Source organism: Chrysemys picta, chromosome 16, assembly GCF_011386835.1.
Source record: "Chrysemys picta bellii isolate R12L10 chromosome 16, ASM1138683v2, whole genome shotgun sequence".
NCBI classification, from domain to species: domain Eukaryota; kingdom Metazoa; phylum Chordata; order Testudines; family Emydidae; genus Chrysemys; species Chrysemys picta.
In genome coordinates, this window is record NC_088806.1 from 9109186 (window position 1) to 9122710 (window position 13525).

The 13525-nt window shown below is 47.5% G+C and overlaps 1 long non-coding RNA gene and 2 other non-coding genes across 3 annotated transcripts; 1 reads left to right on the forward strand and 2 right to left on the reverse strand.

The window, feature by feature from the left end:
* Positions 1-808: 808 nt before the first annotated feature.
* On the reverse strand, positions 809-881 carry TRNAL-GAG (transfer RNA leucine (anticodon GAG)). Its single transcript has one exon. It is a non-coding gene; the product is annotated as a tRNA-Leu (tRNA).
* A 1481-nt stretch (positions 882-2362) lies between these two features.
* Positions 2363-8315, forward strand: LOC135975985 (uncharacterized). Its single transcript, XR_010593215.1, has 2 exons — positions 2363-4362; positions 6353-8315. It is a non-coding gene; the product is annotated as an uncharacterized LOC135975985 (long non-coding RNA).
* A 1991-nt stretch (positions 8316-10306) lies between these two features.
* TRNAA-UGC (transfer RNA alanine (anticodon UGC)) lies at positions 10307-10378 on the reverse strand. The gene has a single exon. It is a non-coding gene; the product is annotated as a tRNA-Ala (tRNA).
* Positions 10379-13525: the final 3147 nt, after the last annotated feature.

Sequence of the window (13525 nt, forward strand, 5' to 3'; positions counted from 1 at the left end):
CCCAGAATTCAAGATGTGGGTGTACCATGGATTTATATAAGGTCAATAAGATATTCTTCATCTTATTCTCTATCCTCTTTTTAATGATTCCTAACATTCTGTTTGGTTTTTTTTTGACTGCCGCTGCACACTGCTTGGTCATCTTCAGAGAACTATCTACAATGACTCCAAGATCTCTTTCCTGATTAGTTGTAGCTAAATTAGCCCCCATCCTATTGTATGCATAGTTGGGGTTATTTTTTCCACTGTGCATTACTTTACATTTATCCACATTAAATTTCATTTGCCATTTTGTTGCTCAATAACTTAGTTTTGTGCTTCTTCACAGTCTGCATTGGTCTTAACTATCTCAAGCAGTTTAGTATCATCTGCAAACTTTGCCACCTCACTGTTTACCCCTTTCTCCAGATCATTTATGAATAAATTGAATAGGATTGGTCCTAGGATTGACCATTGGGGAACACCACTAGTTACCTCTCTCCATTCTGAACATACCAATGGACTAACCTGGAGAAAGTCATGGCAACCCTTTGATAGGTCAGCTGGTAGAGCAAAGGACTGGAGCCGGCGCTCAGGAAGTCATCCTTATATCGCCCTTCTGACTCCAGCTTGAAGGAGAGCTTCTTTTTCTTCTCCTTGCTGAGAAAGAGCAAGAGAAGAAAGAAAGGTCAGGTGGGCCAACTCGGTGCACAATTCCACACTGTCTTTTCTTACTTGGGAGCCCGAAATGAGGGACTCGTGGCAGGTAAAGGCACTGCTGCGCTTCCACAAAACAGCCCACTGCTGAACATAAAGGGACCAAAGAGCATGCCAAAGCCTGGGTTTGAACCAGGGACCTCTAAATTCTCAGTCTAACGCTCTCCTGACTGAGCTACTTCAGGATCCAAAAAGCACTTTTCTGGCCTGCTGCTTCTCTGTCCGGGATGTGTTTGTCAGCGATGGCACACAAAAAGGGCATCATTGCAAGCTCCCACCTAGGCAAGATGAATTTTTGCCTGCCTTGCTCAGCTTGACTTGCTTCCTCACCCCATTCCTGCCTTAGATCCTCGGTTACCTGGTGGCTGAAGGTGGTCCATTGTCTCAAGCTGTGCCAGAGCCTGACACAGTGCCCCTGGGCAGCCTTTGCTCTGCACATGCTGGTTGTGCACATTTGCAAATACTTTAAACCTCCTGTCAGTAAGTTCTAGGGACAGTTGCTCACCTTCAGAGGAAGTTCCCTAAAACTGGCGTGTCTCACCCAGTGGTACATTGACCTCTGTTCAGACTGAGCTGAAGGAGGGGCCTCGCTGCTGTGGCCACCGCTGTGGTGAAGGCGGCCACTGTTGCAGAAGAAGCCATCCTATAAGCACCTTCCACCTAGCCACCCACTGAAAATCCTGTAGGATGTAAAGTGGGAGTAGAAGAACATTGGGGGGGCTTCCTAATCTCCTCCCCCTTCCACCATCATCAGCCATCCCATACCCGATACTGCACCCAGTGCGATCAAAAAAAAAAATACGGACATATCCAAAGAGTTATTTGTGTTCTTTGTGGTTGCCCCGCCATTCCCCTCCAGCTCAGCCACCCACTGAAAATTGAAAAATAAAAAAGTAGAGCCGTAAAAGACTTTAAAGCCCACCAGGTGTAACCCCCCCCCTTCTAATACGGCAGAAAAGCCACACTTCTCCTGACAAGGTAGGGACATCCTATTGCCCCACAAGAAGTGGAAGGCCATCATATTCAGTCTCAGCAGCACTCATGGAGCAGGGGGATATACATGGCTGAGGAAATTTGCCACATCCAAAAGATATGTCTTGAGCATTACAACCTTGTAAGTAATGACAAGGTCCACTTACGCCACTGGCCAAGCCATTCCTCACAGGCCAGCAACTGTTTCTCTCAGTTTGCGTTCCCCACCTCATCCCCAACTGAATGCTAGAAGGCCCAGCTCATCAACCTACCCACTCTTGCAGTCTTAAAAGTCTGATGCTTACCAACTGACTAAACCAGGCTCACATGCAAAATTTTAAAAAAGCAAATTTCGTGCAGAAGAGAAACTAGTCAAGAAAAAGAGAGCAGGAAACAATACAGAAAACCTGCTACTCTAGCTCTCTTAGCAGTCCTAGTCCCAGCCTGCTCCTTCATCCAGTGCCCTAAGGCCTTATTCTTTTTTTAGTTAAATATCAAATCCAGGAGAAAACACAGTTATACAAAGCAAAACGAAATCACAAACAGAAATGTTACTGGGAATACAAAAATAAAAAGAGAAAATGCAATCCCCATCACTTTACCTTATCTGGGCCATTCCTGTATCGAAAGCACCTGCTAAGGTCCTTGTGTGTTTACGAGAAACCTGAAGGAACTCATACCAGAGCCTGAACATGAAACTCAACTGCTCCCAGGTGCCACATTAAAACCCTTTCCCTGCTTCAACAACAACAAGGAGTCTGGTGGCACCTTAAAGACTAACAGATTTATTAGGGCATAAGCTTTCATGAGTAAAAACCTCACTTCTTCGGGTGCATAGAGTGAAAGTTACAGATGCAGGCATTATATACTGACACATGGAGAGCAGGGAGTTACTTCACAAGTGGAGAACCAGTGTTGACAGGGCCAATTCAATCAGGGTGGATGTAGTCCACTCCCAATAATAGATGAGGAGGTGTCAATTCCAGGAGAGGAAAAGCTGCTTCTGTAGTGAGCCAGCCACTCCCAGTCCCTATTCAAGCCCAGATTAATGGTGTTGAATTTGCAAATGAATTTTAGTTCTGCTGTTTCTCTTTGAAGTCTGTTTCTGAAGTTTTTTTGTTCAATGATAGTGACTTTTAAATCTGTAATAGAATGACCAGGGAGATTGAAGTGTTCACTTACTGGCTTATGTATGTTACCATTCCTGATGTCCGATTTGTGTCCATTTATTCTTTTGCGGAGGGACTGTCCGGTTTGGCCAATGTACATGGCAGAGGGGCATTGCTGGCACATGATGGCATATATGACATTAGTGGATGTGCAGGTGAATGAGCCCCTGATGGTGTGGCTGATGTGGTTGGGTCCTCTGATGCTGTTGCCAGAGTAGATATGGGGACAGAGTAGGCAACGAGGTTTGCTACAGGGATAGGTTCCTGGGTTGGTGTTTCTGTGGTGTGGTGTGTAGTTGCTGGTGAGTATTTGCTTCAGGTTGGGGGGTTGTCTGTAAGCGAGGACTGGCCTGCCTCCCAAGGTCTGAGAGAGTGAGGGATCATTTTCCAGGATAGGTTGTAGATCGTGGATAATGCACTGGAGAGGTTTTAGCTGGGGGCTGTATGTGATGGCCAGTGGTGTTCTGTTATTGTCCTTGTTGGGCCTGTCCTGCAGTAGGTGATTTCTGGGTACCCGTCTTGCTCTGTCAATCTGTTTCCTCACTTCCCCAGGTGGGTATTGTAGTTTTATGAATGCAAAGTAGGCTTCCAGATCACCGCAGAACTGTATCATGTTCGTGGGGATGGTGGAACAGAAAGAGAGTCCCCGAGATAGGACAGACTCTTCTGCTGGGCTAAGTGTGTGGTTGGAAAGATTGACAATGTTGTTAGATGAGTTGAGGGTACCATTGTTATAGCCCCCAGTGGCAGGTATTAGTTTAGATAGCTTACAGTCCTTTTTCCTCTGTAGAGAAGTGAAGTGTGCATTGTAAATGGCTTGTCTCATTTTTGTAAAGTCCAGCCACGTGGAAGTTTGTGTAGAAGGCTGGTATTGTATGAGAGTCTCCAGTTCTGAGAGCTCATTCTTGATCTTCTCCTGTCTGCTGTACAGGATGCTGATCAGGTGGTTCCTCAGTTTCTTTGAGAGTGTGTGGCACAGTCTCTCACCATACTCAGTGTAGTATGTTGATTGCAATGGATTTTTTACCTTCAGTCCTTTTGGTATGATGTCCATCTGTTTGCATTTGGAGAGGAAGATTGTAGGGACGCATAGCTCCCGAATCGCTAGCCCACAGGCACGGCAAACTGCTCCCATGGCTACGAGGCAGGAGTGACCTTCAATCCAGCGTTTGTGTTTGGGAAACTTATTTGGCTGATTTGATTGTACTCTCGCAGCTGGTGTTCACGCGCTCAAGAGATGGGTTCGTTATCTTATGTGCATGTATACTGCCTGGCTTTTCTATGCGCAAGAATGTAACCACTAAGAAGAGTTGTAAACAAAGTAAGGAGAGAAATAAAAACCCCAGGAAAGTTTTCCTGGGAGGCTTTTTGCAAGAGGCTTGTAAAGCTCTCTGGCTACCAACAAACCTGGCGTTCTGTTTCCTTTCCTGTGTCGTCACCACAGCTGGTGACCCCGACGTGATACCCCTCTACTCACCGGCTGGATACACCGAGCGCGCCCGCGGCTGTTTGCCGCCCCTTATTCGTGAGTATGGAGGGGAAACTTTCCAGTGCCCAGAAGGAGCACGCAAGAGAGTTACAAAAGATTATAAGGCAGCGATCATGTGTCGCTGTCCCGGTCGCTCATATTGAGGACCTCCTAAGGGAAATAGATCGCCAGTGCCCCTGGTATCCTGACTGCGGGTCTTTACAGCTTTTTGATTGGATACGGATTGGGATCACCTTGTATAGTGAACCCCGTGCCCCAGTTCAGCACCTGCTGCTCTGGCAGCGTTGTAAGGAGGCGCTGGAGGGGTTCGGCCCCGACGGCCTTAAGCCGGTTTCCCCTTTGCCCTCAGGTGATGGGCCACCCCCCTCCTGCCCGCAGCTGACCCGCCCTGCGCCGCCGCCCGTGGCGGCGCCCCCATGCCTACCGGTCGGGCAGGGGGGCGCTGTCGCCGCGGCGGTGCAGCCGGTGTGCAAGGCCGGTCTCTTGACCGACAAGGAATCCAAGTGTGGGTTCGAGGCGTTCCCCGTCTCTAAGCGAAATAATGGAAACGGGGGGCGAGTAGTGGACTGGGAGGCTCTCCCCTACTCAGTTCTGCACGAGCTCCGGGGGATCTTGAAAGGTGTGTCAAACGGTTATCACTTGCTCCCCCAAGATTGGAAAGACATATGTCGCATGGTGCTGTCTCCCGCGCAATACGTTGTGTGGGACAGCGAGCACCAGCGAGAGGCGCTTGCAGCAGCAGCACAAGGTGGGGGGGCCTATCTTGCTGAGCAGTTATATGGCACAGGGCAGTTTTCGGGCATCCCCGAGCAGGCGGTGGGCACGCCCCAGGTAGCTTTTCCCATCATTGGCCAGTGTGCCCGTCGCGCATTTCGCAGGGTCCCCGCTGCGAGCGAGTTCTCTAAGTCCTTCGACCCTGGTGGAGTTGCTGCAGGCGTGTACTGATGTAGGCACTCAAACCCATCAGATGGCCCTGCTGGCAGCTGCCCTGCACAAGGGGCAAAAGCCTCAGGGGAACTGCTTTAACTGCCACCATCCATATTGATGATTAGGCGTACGGCCCTCCCCCTCCGTTGGCTCACTGACGAGCCCGTATGGGTTGCGCAGTGGCCACTTTTCCCCAGGATATGTGCAGTGTATATTGTAGCAGAGGTAAAGGAAATGCAAACCTACCAATATAGGTTGTGTTGTCTTATTCAGATCACTGTGTGTTTGAAAGCAGGAGTTAGAAGTAAAAGACAATCAAAAGACTGGGAAAGTTAATTGTGTCCCTTTTAAGTAAAAATCTTTAAGCTGTGGATAGCTTTGGATTTGGAAGCAAGCCAGAAAGCATTTGTATTAATGCAAGTTTCTAACTAATAAGGTAGAAGCCACTGAAATCTGGGCTGCCTATGAACAAATACAAGGAAACATTTTAAGCAATGACTGACTGCCCAAAAGGGGTAGACCTCTGTTCTTTTGTTTTTCAGATCATCAGAGAAAACGGATGCCAGCTGAACAGCATTCAATGTACCATGCATTTACTGGCACAATAGGGATTATTTTTGTGTTTTATGGCAAAAATTGTTGTTAAGAATTGCATACCAACAGTCTTTGGAAGCAAGGACATGGAGGGTTAACCCACTCCCCATATTGCCCGTGGGATCCTTCTGGCTACCTCAGATTTCTAGCCAGAGGGCTGGGGAGGGAGGAAAGCAATTAGACACCTGAGGTTGTACCGAGTGCACTCCTCAAAAGTGGGTGTACTTGTCCCGGTTTGTTGCTCCAAAGCTCTGTAATAAAGTTATTTTACTGGAAGAGTGAAGGTTTCCTTTGTAGGTTAAAAGAAGCCGAGAAAGGGAGAAGAGGAAAAAGCACAGAATGAGTTAATTGAGAGGAAAATACAGCTTGCAGGCTCATCCAAGGCCACAGCCAAAACTTGGCTGACCCCCAAGACAAGGGGGGGCTTAAATGTGCCCGAGCAACTATGAGATTTGCAAAACACTGCCAGGCATTAATGAAATGTGTTAGGTTTCTTTTCTCACAGGTAAGAGAAGTGCTACCCAAAAACCCTAGCACCCCTGCCATTCATTGAAACCAGGAGACTGAGTCTATGTAAAGTCCATCAACAAAAGATTGCTTTGGCTCCATGCTGGAAAGGCCCTTTCCAAGTGCTGTTAACCACCAACACCGCTGTGAAGTGCCAAGGACTACCTGCCTGAACCCATGCTTCTCACTGTAAAAAGACCCCTCCACTTCGGGAGGACTCTTTGACTAATGATAAGCCTATTTCTTCTTCTAGCCCTGCTGTGCCTTCTGGACAGCAGGAAAACGGAAAAAAAGACAAGGTGAAGTGCTAGTAACCTCTCCCTTGTCCACTGACAGACCTACTGTTGCTCTGAATTTTTCCAGAAAAAGCAAAACCATTACAGGGTGATGTGCTAGTAACCTCTCCCCTGTATGATGCTAAACCACACTGTTTTAGGAAAAGAGAAGAAGGAACACTTGCTTCCTTGAAACCACAAAGTCCAGGAATTCCTGACTACAAGAGACATTAAGAACTGACCCTGGTGAAGAAACAAAAAATTATAACCTGGAAAAAAAGAAACTTGTGGAACCCATGCTTGGGAACGTGGTATTGATTGAATTTTGGGGTTTATTCTACAGGCTGCGCCCTGTGTTTTAAATAAGTCCTTCAGTATGTATTGCCTTCCCTAATTGAATTTTAAATGATAAGTACCAAAGGCACCTTGTTGCTATTGCCCCTGCCATCTTCTCTATTACACTATTACCCCTGTAACACATCAAAATACAGACAATGACCCAGAAGTTGCTGACAGAGATGGTATTGAATATCACTGAGGCTGGGAAGGCATTGCAGTGGGATCTAGCATGTTCAGGCTTGGCCCACTGCCCTTACAGACACATCAGGAGTACCATCTGATCTGTGGCCATGGAGACATACTTAGAGACTTTCTGGGTAAAAGTGCAAACGTTCTCAATGCTCCTTCCAAGCATATGGACCGGTTAGGGGGGTGTGGCCTCCCACATACCAAATCCTACCGGGTCCATGGGGAGGATGCATGTGGGATTAAGTAATTCACCAAAACATCTGGGAAATTAGACTACCTGGTATGCCCAGTTAATTTTAGTCAGTGCTCCTGGGATTACACCTGACAGGACGCTTACTTTTTAAGTTAATGACAGCTGTGTGTATGTTAATGACACCACGTTACAAGACATTTGAGTCCACCTGGCACAAGTATTGAATCAATCTGATTTCTGCCTGGCCGTTGCCCCGAAAATGCAAGGTCTGTTAAGTACTTGCCTTGTTCCTGTCTGCAAACCACCCAGCAACATCTGGGGTGTGAGACAGTGAAAGAAATGTGTTGTTTTAAGCTTACTGATAATAGTAATCGCATGCAATAGCAAATTGATATGCTGAAATGTTATGTTTAAGTTATCTGCTAGGACGTTTTTCCTCCTTGGTGGGATTATATTTAGTTATAGCCACCCTTAGAGTGGATGAAGACCCTTTTATAGTATGGGGTCCTAGTTTTGATGTTTGATGTTTTACTTTGCTGTTTTGTTTAATGTATACCCAATCTAGTGGCATTGTGTATGCTACCCTGCGAGAGTGTTTTGTTTAAACACCGCATCTATAAAATAAAACAGGGGGGGATGTAGGGACGCATAGCTCCCGAATCGCTAGCCCACAGGCGCGGCAAACTGCTCCCATGGCTACGAGGCAGGAGTGACCTTCAATCCAGCGTTTGTGTTTGGGAAACTTATTTGGCTGATTTGATTGTTTCCTCGCAGCTGGCATTCACGCGCTCAAGAGATGGGTTCGTTATCTTATGTGCATGTATACTGCCTGGCTTTTCTATGCGCAAGAATGTAACCACTAAGAAGAGTTGTAAACAAAGTAAGGAGAGAAATAAAAACCCCAGGAAAGTTTTCCTGGGAGGCTTTTTGCAAGAGGCTTGTAAAGCTCTCTGGCTACCAACAAACCTGGCGTTCTGTTTCCTTTCCTGTGTCGTCACCACAGAAGATGATGTCTGTCTGTATCTGTGCAAGTTTTTTGTTGAGGTTGATGGATTTCCACTCCATACGGCTAAATTTAGTGCCTTGCATGGTGTCAAGTATCAGGGGGTAGCCGTGTTAGTCTGTATCTACAAAAACAACAAGGAGTCTGGTGGCACCTTAAAGACTAACTTCCCTGCTTCGACGTTGCACTCCATATGATTTTATGAGAATATGCTAATGAGTGTGAATATAATGTAACTGGAACATGCTTAATGCAAAAGGTCTCTTGTATCATTACAAAACTTATAATCTATTGTGTGTGTTCATCCTATTTGTATGAACCTATCATTCTAAGGATAGAACAAGAAGTAATGGGCTTAAACTGCAGCAAGGGAGGTTTAGGTTGGACATTAGGAAAAAGTTCCTGACTGTCAGGGTGGTAACACACTAGAATAAATTGCCTAGGGAGGTTGTGGAATCTCCATCTCTGGAGATATTTAAGAGTAGGTTAGATAAATGTCTATTAGGGATGGTCTAGACAGTATTTGGTCCTGCCATGCAGGCAGGGGACTGGACTCGATGACCTCTCGAGGTCCCTTCCAGTCCTAGAGTCTATGAATCTATGAATTCTTGTATCTAAAAGTAGAAATATAAAATATAACTCTGAGGTCCTGTTGTAATTATGCAAAGTGTCAGCCATTAATAGTGGTTTGGAATCTTGATGGCTCCCATTAACCAGGACAATTGACTATAGATGGCTCTGTCCTGCACCACCCTCACTCCATGTGACATGCCACTCCCGGAAGCGGCTCGCATGTCCCTGCAGTCCCTGGGGCGGGGGGGGTCTCTATGTGCTCCCCCTGCCCCGAGTGCCAACTCTGCCAACTGTGGCAATGGGAGCTGTGGGGGTGGAGTCTGTGGGCAGTGGTGCACAGAGATGCTCCCGGCCCTCCCGCTTACGGGTTGCTGCCAGAGGGGTGTGTGGGTTGCTTTCAGGAGATGTCAAGGTAAATGCTGCACCACTCACCCTCTCCTGCACCCCCAACCCCCTACCCCAACCCAGACCCCACAACCACACCCAAACTCCCTCCAAGTGCCTGTCCCCTGAACCCCCTCCTGCACCCCAATGCCCTGACTGAGCCCAGACCCTGAACCCAAACTCTCTCCCAGAGCCCAATCCCTCTCCCTCCCACACCCAAACTTCCTCCCAGAGCCTTAGGCAGGTGTGTGCAGGGTTGGGGGGGGGGGACAGGACTTGGTCCCATTCTGGGCACCACCAAAAATTATACAAACCTGCCGCCCCTGTCCAGCCCAACCTTCTGCAGATGCATCTCAGCCGATGCCCGTGCAGGGTTTGAAGCGTGCATGACTTAAATTCCAGGATACTGAGGGATTTCAGCTCCCCTTTGCCCAGAGGGAACCTTCACCCCACTCCCAACCAGGTTCTTGTAGGGGGGCTGGGTCCCTCTGTGTCTTTTCTCTCTCTACGACAGGCCAGGGTGCAATAACTGGGGCATCTGAGCACCTAGGACCTCCTGTGGGGCGGTCATTCCCCTTCCCCTTCTATGGTCTCATCTGTCATGACTCCAGCCTTTTTTCTATTGATCATCTGCACCATCTGAAGCAAGCTACACTCACCTCAAAAAGACAGTGTCCCCTGTTGGGTGTAAATCATTGACCTGTCTCCTCTCTGAGCACTCACTGCCCCTCTGTTTCCTTGCCTCTTAGTCTGTGCAGATGGGACCTTTCCCTCCCATGCTGGAGGATTTGCCCTTCTCATCTACCATTGTCCCAAGCAGCACAACAGGTGGGAATATTAAACATACCAAGGTGATTTAGGAGCAGTAAATCCTCACAGACCTTCCATGCAATTGGCACTTGTCCCTCACTGAGCAGGATTGAAACTCATGCAGGGAGACTGCTGAGACATATCCCCTCTGGGTATGAGCAAAGCAGCAGGGTGAAAAAATGAACCTGGAGATGCTGGGGATTGAACCCAGGGCCTCATACATGCAAAGCATGTGCTCTACCACTGAGCTACATCCCCAGCTACATTGTGTTTGCTCTGGGTTACACTCAGAGCCCTCCTGTTCCCAGAGCATCCAGTGACCTATAAGCTTCACGAGAAGCCCATTCCCTTCTCTGAGGACTAATCATGCTCTCCTGGAAGTTACTTGTTCATACGGGTCACTTTTCAGCAGGGCCACATTCTATGTGTGGGGCAGAAAGAGTTTGTGCCCTGGAATCAAGGTGCAGAAATACAATCAGCCCTCTCCCCTGCATTGGGTGGGGGGGTGCTGCAATCCCCTGCTGTAAGGTCATGGTGGTGGGGGACACTGTAAGTAGCTCAACACCTCACCCAGGTGGCAGAAGTGGTGTGGGGAGGTCTAGGTGTTTTGAGGATCTACTAGTTCCACCTGCTTGTAAAGTCCAGCTTTCCCCAGCACATTCTCTGCGGTGCAATTGGGTCACTGTTTTCATGGCTGAACAGCAAAGAATCGTTCCCAGTTTCCCTTCTATCTGCAGCAGGATTAGCCTGTGTCGGTGGTTAATGAGGTGGATCTTGTTGTAGATTGTTATTCATTCCCCACCTTGACAATTCATACAGTCCCTTTCCCATACAGATTCCCAGCACCTCAGTGATGCTGGTAGCAGGGGTTGGGTCTTGAGATTTTCATGGTTCTTTTCCCCTTCACTTGGAGTGAACTCAGGTTTTTCCCCATCCCAGACAGTCCATGAAATAACAACAGGAGCATAAAGAAAGAGGGGAGGGAACATCTCACTGCCAGGACTGGATGTGCCCAGGGCCCCCTGCTTCTCCATCGTTTCCATGGAATTCGGCACCCTGCTTTCCACAAGAGACAGAGAAAGATCTTGCTGTTTCTGTGTCTGTGTAAAGAAAATTGTGCTTCTGTATGAAAGAGAGGTGGGAAATGGCCCCATGGTGGGACAATATCCTCAGGATTATGAGCAAAGGACTCAGTCTGAGAACTGATATAACGCTACTCATCTGGGATTTAACAAATTGTCTTCCTGGAGACACTGGGAACTTGTGACATTGATCCAGACTCTGGGGGTTCGGGCTGTTTTAACTCATGGTAAAAACATGATCTTGATTCCAAGAAGGGAGAGAGGAGAAGCCTGAAGCCGACTTTAGTCCCAGGCTGGGGTCTCCTGGATGGTGGGAAACATCCTTTGCTGCAACCCAGGAACAGCAGGCTACTGGCGACATACCAGGGCTGGGATGAGAGGGGAATATTGCATGGACTTTATCATACAGGGCCTATCCGGCTTCTCAGAGCCCACAGGGAACGGCGAGTCATTTCTCAGCTGCATTCTCAGGAGAAGCCGGTAGCCATCCTTGACCAGATACCGAGGAGAGCAACCATGGCAGTTCTGCGTAGAGCTCTGATTGCCAGGGGATCCAGCTAGGAGAGGGAGTGCTGGAGATCTGCAGTTTTTGCAATGGGGAGGAGGGCCAGACCAGTAGGGCTGTCTCAGGAGTCACAGGTGGCTCTGCCAGTGGGGAGGCTCTAGGTCACATGTTGGGGAGGTGGGGAAGTAGGGACTACAGGATGTGAGGCTGGTTAAAATGAAACTGCACAAAAAACCTCCCCCTTTGCTCCAGCTAAGGGCCCTACTTTGGCCTCTCCCCCTTTCATAAAAATCTCCATCTCTACCCCATCTCTCAGAAACCCCTTTTCTCCCATGGGTATTTTCACTGTTTCTTCCTTTTCTCATGCTCTCATACTAATATTTTTGCCATCAAAATGATCAAGTACATTTAAAATGAGAAAAACAATCAAACAACACATCTGTATCTCCTTCACCAGGCATGGTGTTGTGTCTAAATTTTTCTACTGAAAAGTCTAGGCAGGCAGAGTCACCCCTACATTTACTTCACATCAGGGCTAAGACTTGCACCCAGCAGTTCTTGGGGCTGTGGGACAGAACTGAGCTTCACTGGCAGCAGCGAGGGAGGACAGTTGGCACTGAGCTTTCTAGGGAATATTTTAATCCTTATCTATTTTTCAGAGGATTAAAGCAATACATCTTCCACTTCTCCATCTCTCCCAAGGAAAATACGTTTCTATGCAAAGTACCCAAACCTTTTAACAATAAGAAGTGAAATAAAATGGCCACATGATGGCATCAGAACCTAAGAAATGAGAAACCATGTTCTTGTTCAATAAAGCTGAAAAGGAAGATGCTTTCTCTTTGACTCCTAGGCCTCCCAATCTAATCTACTAGACACTCCTTTCCTCCCACAGCCAGGAATAGAACCCAGGAGTCATGACTATTAGTCCCCCCATCCCTTCTCCCTGTGACAAAGGAGAAGCTCTGAGACCCCTTGTGCTGTCCCCTTACTAGGGTGACCAGATGTCCTGATTTTATAGGGACAGTCCCGATATTTGAGGCTTTTTCGTCTATAGAAGCCTATTACCCCTGACCCCCTGTCCTGATTTTTCACACTTGCTGTCTGGTCACCCTAGCCCTTACCTCCCTGCCTGGGCTGCACTTGAAACCCAATGGGGTTTCCTTGGCCAGTTTTGAATCTTGCTCCCAGGAAGGGTGTAATTTTAGGTGCAGGTTCCATATAGTGCAATGAACCAGCCAGAAGGGGCAGCAGGTATTGGTGTAGGAGCTATTGAAATAATCATAGCAAAGTACTTCAAGGAAACAGTTATTAATGGAGTGTCAATAAAAGGTCCGAATCTGATAGTGTCAGTGTCACACTAGAGGGCGCTGTGATAGTTTTAAATTTGTCATCCAAACCTAGCTAACACCTAGCACATGTTTTAACCTCTTCTTTTCTTACCGTTGCTCATTATCAGAGAAGGGGAGAGAGAATGAGCAAGAGAAAAAGAGACCTACTGACTGAAGCAAACATTTCTTTGCTCTTTGCTTGGTTCTGTCAGTTATTTGAGTACAAATTCACCCACCAGCCACTGTCTCTGCTGGGCTCAATGGGCAGGGAGAGCTCAGCTATCAGTGGGACTTGGGGAGCTTGGGACATTACTGTGAATTGCTTGAATGTTTAGGTGAAAACCACCTAAACACAGAAACAAGTTCTAGGCTGCAGTAACTCATCTTGTGGCAGTTGAAGCTACAAGGCAGAGTATTAAGTACAACATTTAAACTTATGTTTGACCTCAAAGAATTAAAAAACTGTGTCTGTGAAAAGAGGGGAGTC